This window comes from Schistocerca gregaria, chromosome 1, assembly GCF_023897955.1.
Source record: "Schistocerca gregaria isolate iqSchGreg1 chromosome 1, iqSchGreg1.2, whole genome shotgun sequence".
NCBI classification, from domain to species: domain Eukaryota; kingdom Metazoa; phylum Arthropoda; class Insecta; order Orthoptera; family Acrididae; genus Schistocerca; species Schistocerca gregaria.
Window position 1 is genome coordinate 1171151809 of NC_064920.1, and position 5336 is coordinate 1171157144.

The window sequence follows — 5336 nt, forward strand, 5'->3', positions numbered from 1 at the left end:
ACCTTCAGACTTCTTCCCCTGTGGCAATTAAAGCGTGTGGGCTATTAGGAGGTTCCAACGACTGTGGACGACGCGAGAGAGCGAATTACTTCCACGTGTTAAGCGGTTACTCCAAAAACAATGACAGCAGTAAGTTCCTTAGTGATGCAAAGTGTAGGAAACTGCCGTTACACATATATTCCAAAACTGTGTACATGCAAAATATTTTTACACAGCGAAATATTCTTAGACCTTCAAAACGGTAATAAATTGAAATTGTCTCATCATGATATGCTATACTGCGGTAAAAAATGACAGCACTGCTGCTAGCGCACCCTCACGCCTGGGCACTGAGGAACCGAAATTAAAATTAAGACTTGGGGGGGGGGGGGGGGGAGTACAGTAGCAGTGAATGCTTGCTTAGTCGAAGCATCTGTACCATGCTGTGGCGTAACTGGTATGGCAGTCGGGGCTCTAAAAGCCTTCGCTTTACAATGGAGAAGCAGTTCTGCGACGGGAAAAAAAAAATACATCAAATGAGAATGAGAAAAAGGAAGACGAAGTAGAATGACAAGCATTGGAGGACACTAAAATGGGAAAGGAGCGGATATGTACGAAAGGAAATTATGGACAGCGCTGAGCAATAACTACAATAAATGGGGCGACTCTTGTAATGATACGTGAACAACGTAATGAAAGTGTAAAGAGTGTATGTGTGTTAGTTGTTTTGTTTGGTACTGAATTGCATTAAACAGTGAAGAAGGACCCGCTTTATTGCTGCTAGGAATGCGACTTTAGACCATATATTGTTCACATTTATGAATTATTTTGTATGAAGTTTTCAAATTTGTACCAGTAGTCCTCGTCCTATTTATTCGTTTTTTGAGATGACTTTACAATGAAGTGATAGAAAAAATGGCAGTACGTGGCTGAGGGGTGATAGAAAAAATGTCAGTACGTGGCCGAAGGGTCGGGAATGGGGTTGCGTAGTTGAAGTTTGCCATAGGTGCCAGTTATCCTAGTTCTGCCATTGGTGGCACGTACCGAAGAAAATACGGAGAGATATTATACAGTACTGTCAAAACTAATGTACACAGGTAGAAATTTTGTCGGTTTCTCTGGTAAGAGAATTCGACGAACTGCGAATAGAATTAAATAAAAGGAAATACAACGGAAACTAACTGCAAAACACGTGAAACATCTCACGGAAATTATTGCAGCAAAAGGTTCTGTACCATATAAAGTTATTCGTTAGTAAATAAAAATGACTGCATAGGTCTGAACATAAGCTACGATTATTCTCTTACTCAAAGGATATGTCATTACAGTGAGAGGAGAGGGATAACACATCTGAAAATGGAAGCAGACGCCTCAAGCTGGGAGTATAGACCGTTTCTTGACGTGGAATACATCGCAAGCGGCAGAGATTTCCATGGAAATTCATTAACTAAGCGTTTAGAGGTGTTACGTTATAAGACTTTTCAAGTCATACTCTGAGGTACGGCCGAAGAAACATGAGCAGAGTGGCGCAGTGGAAGCGTGCTGGGCCCATAACCCAGAGGTCCGTGGATCGAAACCACGCTCTGCTAAAATTTTAATTTTATGTATGTGTTCTATTTCGTTTCAGTATCCAAAGCTGTATGAAACGTTCACACACTGCGAAACATTTAATAAAATTATTTGTACCAATATTTTGTTAAATGGTCTGCAGTCATTTTTGGTTGGTTTTCTAATCCGTACAACACATCCTTTTTTAGCTCTGCTAGATGATACTCTGTTAAAAAAAAGAATTGTGAGACTTTTGAATATGAATTAAATAGTGCCAGCCATTTTAATTTCTTATTTTATTTAAATTAATCTTTAAAAAATGTTGGTCATAATTCATTTTTTATGATCATCTGACCAACTACATTTTGCCTCTCTGTAATATCTTACTTGAATTTTATGTGGTACTACAAAAAAATAAAATGGTAACTCAATTGTTAAAGCTATCTTTCACGTTGTCGTGCTTGAAGTGGCTAACAGTAACAAAATTTCAATATTACAATTATGCAGCTGTGAAAGTCATTAACCATACAAAATTTGCATGTTGTGCATGTCTAAATGTCTATTAGCTTGTTGAAAATCTGAAAAAAGAGTGCTGTGTAAGAAAATGACTTTCGCAATTAGCAGTTGTACTTGTACCTTAATTGTAAAAATAGCCTGTTAAATAGCGAAGTAGAACGACGAAGAACAAAATGTAACACTTTCACAGCAAGAAAAAACTATCCCTAAAGAAGTCAAAGCTAAATATTTCAGCAACATAAAGTAATAAAGAAGGAAACTGACACTCTGAAACACGTAAACGAGAAGCATTAGAAACTATATTGTACTTGATGTTAAATCAAATGAAGGAAACACAACAATTATTAAATATGGACATCACTTCCGTAGGCTACGTTGTAACCCAGTGTTAAATTACGAAAGAGCTTAAGGAAGTGACTGAATAAATCTTACTATCTATTTTTCAGGTCACAGGTACAATACGTGATAGTCATGTCCTATGACTCTTGGTATCAGCTCATACTGAAAGACTCATAAACTAGTGAGCCCTATATACCAGAAATCAAACAGAAAGGAATGTGACATTCGAGCTGAATTCCCTCATGAGAAAAAAGTGCAAATTTTTAAGTGTAAAGACAATAAAAACAGTCGAGAACTAATAATCAGATCACCCACACGCAACTTAGCTTGAGCTTTTAGAATTCTAGCGTTACTCTGTGGAGATTATGCCCTTGCTATGTTAATATAATGAAAAGACTCACTTTTGTCTTGGGCTATAATTAGAGAGTATGTGTATCTGAACTAGCATCAATTTGTATAATAAACGTATTGTTGCCAGCAGTCATTAAATGTTGTCGGAAGTTCATTTAGTTTCATTTGCGAAATTACTGTCAGCGAGTCAATACTTCAGCTCCATACTTCCGAAAAGGACTCCAGGATACATGTTCTTTAATGAAAAGTTTATTATTTTAAACAGTGATTGATGTACTGTTGTACCTATATGCTATGCCTGTAAGATTTTTCGAACGTTGTTTATTAAGTATTTCAATGGCCGATTCTGATAGCATGGTGATTTATTATTTTGAAAACGTCGTAAAGATCATCAAATCTCATCACAGGACTGTAACTGAACATGTATAGATTCTGTTGATTCTATGAGGTCAAGAAAAGCATCGTTTCTCTAATTTTAAAGAGGATTTAACCTCTCTTTTGATGTGTTTATTTCTTGATGATCTGGTGGTAGAGATCATGTAATTGGCCATATCATCCAAATTTATATTATGCCTGGCGGTGTTTGTTGCACCAACTTCTAATTGAGGACCAGGCCTTCCTACTGGAGTAAGTACAGTCCAAGCAAGCTACAGTTTCTTTCCACCTATTTTGTCTGATCTCATTTAGTTATTGTTGAAGGTTAGAGGCAGTAGTAGGATCACTACCGTCTTTGATTTCCTTCAGAAACCTTTTGGTGTCTTCATTCCAGGAATTTATTCCTTGTGGTGACCTGTGGGTACGGACAGTTTTGCTGCACTTTTCAGAACGCCGATGAATCTGTTATAGTTTATGAAATTGGATTTTATCCCTCTTATGTTGGCATCTGTTTGTCTGGAAGCTTGGTTTTTTAAAGTTCCATCTTGGTCTTGGATAAGAGTGGGTGATGTGTATGAAAAAATCATGTATGGAGCTTTGCTGGACGATGCCAACAGTGGGAGAATCTGGTCAGGACTCTGCAGTGCACCTCATTGGGCGCATCTGGAGACTGTGATAAAGCATAGCTCAAGTGTGTAGCCCTTTTTCCACTAGCCAGAAAAGGAGGTTACCTCATCTTTTGCATCGTATATAAAGTCTGAGATCTTCCGTTCCCATCCAGTCGCCAAGTTCTTGTCTACTTTTTTCACATTCTTGATGTCCCCAAAGTATATGGTGGCTATAGTGTCCAGCAATGACACTTGCATGTTGTTCTGAAGGATGGTTGAAGAAGGCCAGTTTCATCCTGGTGGTTTGTACAGGTTGACTTTAACTGTAGCTGTGAAAACATTGTCACCTGTAACTGATAGGAAGAAGTCATAGTTACTAATTTTGCTTGTTACATATGTTGCCAATTCATATTTAGGATGATTATTAGCAGTTACCAGTTTAAAGCCCAGAATCCTTCCCCTACCGTGAAGTTGTACACCGTGTTCCACGTGTTTCATGGAGTAAGTTCTTTCATTGTTCTGCACAAATGAGCATGCTTTGCTCTCCTTATGACTTCTACATTCATTTGGTAAATTAGTACTGAAAATCTAATCTTACAAACTTGGGAATCCTGTAAGAACCTCTTCACATATCTTTCCTCCATACATACTGACTGACAGGTCTCTTACGACAGTTTGGTCTCTTCTTAATAGTTGTTAGTCGCTTAGCATTACCCAAGGTATATGTCTGCAGACATGAGCAGCTGAACCACTGAAAACCAAATTTCCAGTTTTCCAGTTCCTTACATCTCCATTTATTATATCTTCCACTTTACTGTGGACGGTATTCATTAAAAAATCTTAAATTTGAAGGATTTCTGATTTTCAGACACGATTATTCTTACAATCATCATCACCTTTGGGACTGCTCATTCTGAGCTCTAAGAATTACTCAGCGTGAGCTCTCTCTAAAAACTATTACTCAACAGATATGTGCCTGACACTGTCAACAAAAAACTAAGAAACTGGAAACAAATGAGTAACTTAATATAATGTGAAGTACTGTAATTTACAGACTTTTAATGTAATATTACTCTTGAGTATGAGATTAATTTCAGTTTATTGTTTTGCAATAAATATTCATGTTTGAGTTTACTTGCATTATAATTTGACTAATTTGATCATTGTAATGTCTTCCCTATTCTTCGAAATTTGTACAGTAACTGAAAAAGTTCTAATTCAGTATCTGACACTACCAAACTAAATAAGTTACTGAACTAAGTAATTTGAGAAAATCTACTGTAATTACTATGGCTTCTTCAATGAAACTCTAGAAAATACCATGAGTTGGCAATTATCATGGATTGGAATTTAGACTCCCATTTCTAAGACCAATTTTAACTGGTTTTATACTCTGTTGCTACTGGTTCATTTAAGTTGTATGTTATTGAGAGGCTTATATTACTGTTTACTATCTCATTGGCCATTTGTTTGTTAGTACCACATTTATCTGCAAGGTTAGGTTACTATGTTGTAGTATAAGCAGATATAAGGAGAGAATTTAGCGTGTGGCTCAGCCTCAGCACTGCCTTCTGCTTTATCATTTTGCTTCACACAAGAATGCCTAATTAGGCTGGCGAC

General features: G+C 37.1%; 1 non-coding gene across 1 annotated transcript; it reads left to right on the forward strand.

The window, feature by feature from the left end:
• Window positions 1-1496: 1496 nt before the first annotated feature.
• Trnam-cau (transfer RNA methionine (anticodon CAU)) lies at window positions 1497-1568 on the forward strand. The gene has a single exon. It is a non-coding gene; the product is annotated as a tRNA-Met (tRNA).
• The last annotated feature ends 3768 nt before the right edge of the window (window positions 1569-5336 follow it).